The sequence below is a fragment of the Corvus brachyrhynchos genome, unplaced genomic scaffold (assembly GCF_000691975.1).
Source record: "Corvus brachyrhynchos isolate BGI_N302 unplaced genomic scaffold, ASM69197v1 scaffold90, whole genome shotgun sequence".
Classification (NCBI taxonomy): Eukaryota; Metazoa; Chordata; class Aves; order Passeriformes; family Corvidae; genus Corvus; species Corvus brachyrhynchos.
Genome location: NW_008236932.1, coordinates 3664197 through 3671278, shown reverse-complemented (window position 1 = coordinate 3671278; position 7082 = coordinate 3664197). Strand labels below are relative to the sequence as shown.

Below are 7082 nucleotides of genomic sequence, written 5' to 3'. Positions count from 1 at the left end.
CGCGGGAACTGCCTCGCTGCTGCTCGCAGAGCGCTCGGTGCACGTGGCCTGGGCCGCACGGTCCCTGCGCCAGGCTTCCCTTCGCCAGGACACAGCTGACATTGCTCAACAGTCTCGGTAACGAAATAATATTCACGAAAATATTCTTCCATCGGCATATATTTTGACTCCAGTATTAACTGTGTCCAAATGGTTTTCCAAAAGCCCTTGGTAAGAATTAAATCCCAAGAAACATAGAAAAAGTTCTTAAACAACCATGCCAGGAAGTGTTTCAGTTCTTTTTGAGCTTGAATCAAGCTAAAATTTACAAATCGTTGTTCAAGAATCATTTTAAGTTTAAGATAAATGTCCATATGCGGCTCTGAGAGGCACTAAACTGCTTCTCTTTTCGTGGCTGTTATTCTGTTTCTAGGGGTTTCAGAACCATTTGTAAGGCACTCAACACTGTCCCAGGAGGACAAGTAAGTGTAGCCCATACCTGTTGCAGTGGGGATCCTGCAACACGCATATATCAAACCAGGAGTCCCGTGGAAAGGAAATATATATGGACAGACAGATTCTTGATAGCTGTTTCAGAGATGTTTATTTCTCCAGCCGCATGGCCGGGGCTGTGCTCCGGAACTGTTCCAGTCACGGGACCAAGGGTCCTTCTGCCCGCGCAGGGAACACAAACCAACCAATGGGAACGAGGCTGAGCAGGGGCAGGGAAACCCCGTGTCTGTGCCCTCAGGGCCCCTCTCCCAGGGCTACATGCTGAGCAGCCTGCAAAACACTGCTTTGAGGTCTTGGCAAATGTTTTTGGGCTTTGGAAGTGCAGGAAGATGTCTGTGTGTGAGCATAGTCCTGTTCCCTCTCTTGCATCCTTGTGTTCTGACCTGGGAGCAGTACTGATCTTTGGGCATCAGCTCATGTCACCTCCAAAGGAGAGAACTGAACAGGGAGCAGACTGAAGCCTGCCTCAAGCTGCAGAACTAGTTTAGTGTAGAAAATATTAATATATATAGCATTATGTCAACGGTGCAACACTGCTGGGTTGTTCCCTAGACAAGCTAGAAGCATCTGCAGCTGAGGTACTTAATGGAGGCATCTAGTGTATCAAACTCCTAATCAAAATATAACATGTTTTTAAATCTTGCAGCCTCTAAGACATGTTAGGCTCAAGGAAATCATGTTGGTGCTTGAATTTAAGACATGGACAGGATAGCCTCTTATCTTGGTAGAGACACTTAAAAGTAAAATAATCTGAGACAACAGGACTATACAAATACCATGAATTCACTCTAAATTGCTAAAATTCATCCAGAATTTGTAAACCAATATTTATTACAGTAACAACTTGGATGTTTGTCCCAGTGGGGAGATAAGAACTCTTCACAGTAGAAAAGGGGTAAGCTGGAAACTAATGAAATTCCTCCTATTGCAATTCTTGGCAGCTTTTTGCAGTCTTGAAAATGTCCTGACTTGCACCAAACATGATGTGTTGGCTCACTGCTGGATAAGAATGACTATTATGTGCCATGGCTGAGGTGAATTAGAATTATGGTGGAGTAAAGAGTAAACACCTGCAACTTAAGTATACTTTATATTATATATCCAGTACTATATACACTAAAGTCGTATTTCACTTTCACCAGAGATATTCTTGCTGCTGCTGCTGGCTCAGAAAAATGCAATAGTCTGATCTTGGCTCTAACAAGATGATTTCGTTATGTAAAAACAGGCAGTCTTGAGAGGAATTCCAGGCCTCCAGGCATCGAAATTCAGATCCTTCTGATCTCAGTGTCAAAACATTCACTAATATCAAGGAGTCCCTGATCCTCTTGTTGAAACCTGATGACTTTATTACAAATCTCTCTTTGGAGAAATTTTCTCTGTGCTTCTTGTCCAGTGAGCGATAATCATGTTCTGTGTACTTCCTGTTTCCCACCTTTCACATCTGGCAGCTGAATTTCAAATCCCTTACATGTACTTCTTTTCCTCTGTCTCAACCAGCTATTCATTTTCCAGTTCTCCTTTTGACAAAAAATTCTGCTTCTATTGTAAACATGATTTCCTCTAACGTTTTATTTTGCTCAGCAATGACAAAGCTTTCCCATAGGCTTAGAGTGTTATTTTATCTACTGTGTTGGCTGGACTGTTGTGTCAGTTTGGGCACAAAAGTTTGAAAATTATATTTAAAGTTGAGGTATAGGTGAGATGTAGCTGGAAGGGAAACAATCTGAAGTAGTGAAAAAATACAATGTACGGGAAAGTAATGAATCTGGCTGAGGCACTTGGTCTTTTGACTTTAGGTCTTGGCATGTAGGGGGCACCACTGCCCTAGCTAAAAAGCCTCAGCTCCAGGAGACTATTTCTATTTTATACTGCCATCTTTGAAATAATAGATAAAAATATTTATTGTCACACTGATGGACATTGCATGGAGCAATCGTTAGCGCAGCTGAGAAGTGCTTTTCAGAATGCAGCAGCAACAGCAATTTTCCCACTTCTCTTTGTCTCTACATATGGAGTATGTAATTTTTCATATCAGTCTTTATGCAGTTATCAGATCGATAGGCTATTGGTTTCAGTAAGTCTCCTGCAGCAGCTTCCATAACTACAGCACTCTATGCCTGGTATTTATCATAATAATTGGGCTTATTTCTTAAAATCTCTGTTGCAGAAAAGGAGGAAGGACAAGATCTCCCCCTCTGTCCTTAAACTTCAAAGGCTTTCTTTGAGAGAATGCCACTGGAGATCTAAGTAGTAATTCTGAATTGTTAAATTAAAGGTAAGTCTAAAATTATTTTTGATAATCTCTTTAATAGTGATGAATCTGAATATAACTAGGAAGTTTATCTTTCCACAGAACTGTGTTCTTCAAACACCTGATGTCAAAAATGAGATAAAATGTTTATCCATACACTCTTTTGTTATTGTGGGTATTGAGGGGTCTTCTCTGGATGGTGAAAGAATTGCCCTTTTGGCAGCTCTAAACAGTGTGAGCCTCTCGTAATAGAATCAGGGCATCCTGGAACCAAAGTCACTTGGTATTCTCTGGACTTGTACTGAGAGATAAGATAAAATTTCCATTGATTTTTGGTTTGCATCTTATCTTCCCAGTTTATTTCCAGGTGTAAAATGATGAATATGGTCCCAGTCTGTAACCTCGCTTCAATTAAATGGATGGCATCATTACCAGAAGTTAGTGTTGGATTTGCTAAAGACTGAAGAGACATATTTTCTCCCTTCTCAGACATTTCTCATTTTCTTTCTGTTTGCAATGACTGTGTATGTTTGTCAGTAAGACAGTTTCTGTTAAAGTGCCTGGTGTCTAAATATGAAGTCTGATAGGCATTTTTTCAAATGAGTTTTTACTTCTCATAACATTCATATAGTACTAACAGGTTTTTAAATTATTTTAAGAGTAGTTCCCTTCTTGAAAAAAGAAAAGAGAGATGTCTTTGAGGCATTTAAAATAACATGACTAGTGTTTAGAGAACAAAGATAACAGAATGTACAAGATGATCTCAAACTTCTATTGCTCAGGAGCCTCTGTTCTGCTATGTCAAACCTCTTCCCAGTGATGATAAGTTTGCAGCCTTCTGGTTTTTGTTACTTAAGGATGGTCCACCTGCACCACTTGTCCTGTTTGACATGACCCAGAACTATTTCCTGTGGAGCAAGCTGAGTACCTGACATTGCTAAAGAAAAACCCGTGATAAAGGATTGGTTGTAAGTAATAAGAGACACTCTTAGATGAACTAAAAAGCAATCGACTGCAGGGAAGTAAAAACAGTGTGTGAAAGCTGTGCTACTTGAGGATGACAGTGAGGTTTCTGGCTTCATCAGTTTGTTTTGTGACTTTGGACAGGACAGTGTTGGCCCCTGCCATACCCAGGGAAACCAAACTCCCATCTCCAGAGTAGGACACTATTCATTCTGCAAGAAGGAGCATGATCCTCTCACTTCTCTCTACATTTCAGAGAAGGAGATAGCGTAGGCTTTCCTTTTTGTGAAACATTTTTCAGCCCTTTGAATAGAGTGGGAAATTGTGAATTTCAGACAGGTACATCTATCTTTGTAAGCCTTCACTATCAGCAGATAAACACACTTCTGGCTGCATGCACAGCAATATTACTTGCCACATTCACTAGAAGTGTTTTTAGGTAAAAAATTAGTACCTTGTTATGTTAAGATTGATTGCCATGTAATCTTCCATACATATATGCTGCTAAAATACCATGATTTGGGTTGCCATTCTTCCATAAAAACTAGAGAAGGTTTTCACATAAGCATTTGCTGTTGTATTGACAGGTGGTGAAAAGAGCTACATGAGAAAGTACAGTGGGGACCTATCAGTTTGCTTAGACTGTCTTGTCTTTCCCTTCCAGGTCTCAAAGGAGTCTTTGACGAGCTGATCCTCACCTGCTAAGGCAGTGATAACACAGGATCTAGGTGGGAACAAATCTTCTTCCTTCATGATATTCACACTAACCGACAGTACATCTCTCTCAGGGGAGCTTAGGAGAAAATAGGAGGTAAAGAGATTTACTGGGATACATGGTCCAATTTGCTGCATTCACAGACAGTTATTTCTGTAATCCCTTTAAAAACACGATCAAGTGTTACAAGGTCACATTTGACCTGGCTAGAAATTGTGATAACAGCAACTTCTGGGATGCTTTCAATTTTTGACTCCTTTTTGAATTACACATCTTTTTCTTATTAACAATCTAAATGTATTCACAGTCAATTTATCCTGTTCTTCCTCCCTCTCCCCTTGCCTTGTGGTTTAGGCAAAACAGTGCTCTGAGTTGTTCACTGATAATTTTCAGTAATCTTTCCATCTTTCACTTTTATTGCTAACTGCAACTGCAAGGAGAACTATTCCTTCTGTAGGGAAGCTCTGTTAATGAATTGGGGTTTAAAAGTTCTGAGTACTTCTCAGAGGAATAGAAAAACTGCTTAAGGTCAAGGAAAACTTTCTCAGTGCTGTAGTTATGCTATAAGAGTTGCAGTTGTTTGTGGTCATGTTACAGTTCAGCTCAATCTGTGCTCTTAATAGCGTGACTTAGAAGCTAACAAGGTTGTTGCCATGGTGCTGGTGTTGGCACGATGATATTTTTTGGAGGTGGTGGTGAAGTTGTTTCAAAGAAGCCCTGGTCTCATCCTCTGACCTGAATGTCTGTCAGTGGCTGGAGGGCACTAGGTCAGTCTGTGAAAAGCACTGAACATCCCAGTGTCATCCAGAAGGAATATAGCTGTTCTGGTCTGAGCCTGCTCCTTGGCATGAGCCAACGTATGTGAAGGCGATTGGTAAATTCTTTTCGAAAACACACTCCCCATCTGGCCTATAGTGCTAATGTATCTGTGCTCTCATTCCTTCTCACTGTGGAAGACTGACAGGGACGTTCCTAAGGCTGGAACTCCTGTGCTGCAGGTTGGAGGTGATGGCACTGTATTTCTGCAAGTGGAACCCCCAGGTATGCAAGCAAGGTTTAAATGTAGTAAGTCTGGGGACATATTAGTATTTCTTTCAGCACAAAATGAAACTGTGAAACTGTGCCTGCTGGTTCCTCCCTAAGCCTTGAGTTTGTATTTGATATTTTTACTGGGACTATTGATAAATTTGGCTCTCTGTAGATTTTTCCTTATTCATTTTGATTTTAGTTGGTTTTTTGTTTGGGTTTTGTTTGGGTTTTGTTTGAGGGGAGGGGGGAATGGAGTCCCCCTCAGGCTGTGTTGTGACCTACTGAGTTTATAATTAGAGGCAAACTGAAATAGCACCACCAGAGAGTGCAGCGATGATCTCATTAAAAAGTCAACATTTGCTAATAGAGAAAAACTGATGTTGAAATTCCTTTAGGTGGAAATTCTTAACAAGATGGGTTCACTATAATGATCACTTACATACCTATTAAGGCTGCATTACTTTTTGAGAGTTCATCCGTTTATTGTTGAAATGCTGAATAAAGATACCATTTCTTTTCTAATTTATCATTTAGAAGTGGTCTCATATGTCATTATCTGCCATGGAAGCAAAAAAATAAAGGGCTTATAAGTTCTGAACTCTTTTTGATACCACAGTTAGTACTGCTGCAGTTTAACCATCAACTAAGATGCCATGATTTGCTACTGAAACAGAAAAATGAAGGGTTTGTAAGTCCTGAACTTTTCTTCATACCACAACTAGTATTGCTGCAGATTAACTGTCTAATACCTACTTTAGGTTGGTTGACATTGTACCAGCTGGTGCCATGATTGCTACAGCTCTTGGGCAGTCCCTGGCCATGTGGCTGGAAAATAAACATCTCTGAACACATCTACCAAGAATCGGTCCATATTTCTTTTCCACAGGCCCCGCTGTCTTATACATGCTGCAAGAATCCCCACTGCAACAGATGGTTATTGGGCAACCTGTTTTAACAAAATTAAAAAATAATCACTGAAAACAGGGAAAAATAACCAGCTGGGAAGTGAGAAGGTTTAATGAAGACTTAGTGTATTTTGAGTATTTACAAAAAAGGAGGAAAGAGTTTGTCTTGGCTTCATGTTGGGCTGCAGTTTTTAAGGCACTTGAAAGCTTTTTGGTGAGGATGACAAGCTGTAATATCCAGCCTCCTCAGGTAGCTGCTTCATGATATTGTTCTTAGCTACAGGTCTGTAGTGAGCGGAATGATTGATGAAGTAACTTTAAAACCAACTTAGTTTCTGATTAGGTTTACTAAAAGTGAAGAAACTCCTCTGAGCTGTTTGTAGTTTCCATGAAAGATGGGTATAACTCCTCATGGGACTGACTGTGGCTGCCAAACCCAACAAGGCCTTTCAATTTGACCATATAAGCAGTATATGCACTCATATAGGCTGAACTGCACAGTATGTGTCATGGCCCAAGCTGGACATCTGAGTTGAGCACTTTGTGGGACAGAGATTTAATGGGTCAGGAAAGAAGTATGGCAAGCGGTCAAGGGTACCAGGAAAAGGTGGTGAACTAAGGGCTGGAATGAAAGATCAGTAACAGGACAGGATTTCAGAGAAGAAATAACATCTGAGAGAGCCTTGGAATAAAATGTCTTTGGAGGTGACAAAAAAGGACAGGA

General features: G+C 40.5%; 1 long non-coding RNA gene across 1 annotated transcript in view; it reads left to right on the top strand.

The window, feature by feature from the left end:
• LOC108445205 overlaps nucleotides 1–6051 on the top strand; it is a 19730-nt gene extending 13679 nt beyond the window's left edge. Inside the window, exons 5-7 of the long non-coding RNA XR_001859971.1 lie at nucleotides 2663–2770; nucleotides 3529–3714; nucleotides 4374–6051. This is a non-coding gene — a long non-coding RNA (uncharacterized LOC108445205). The remainder of the gene's footprint in view (nucleotides 1–2662; nucleotides 2771–3528; nucleotides 3715–4373) is intronic.
• Nucleotides 6052–7082: the final 1031 nt, after the last annotated feature.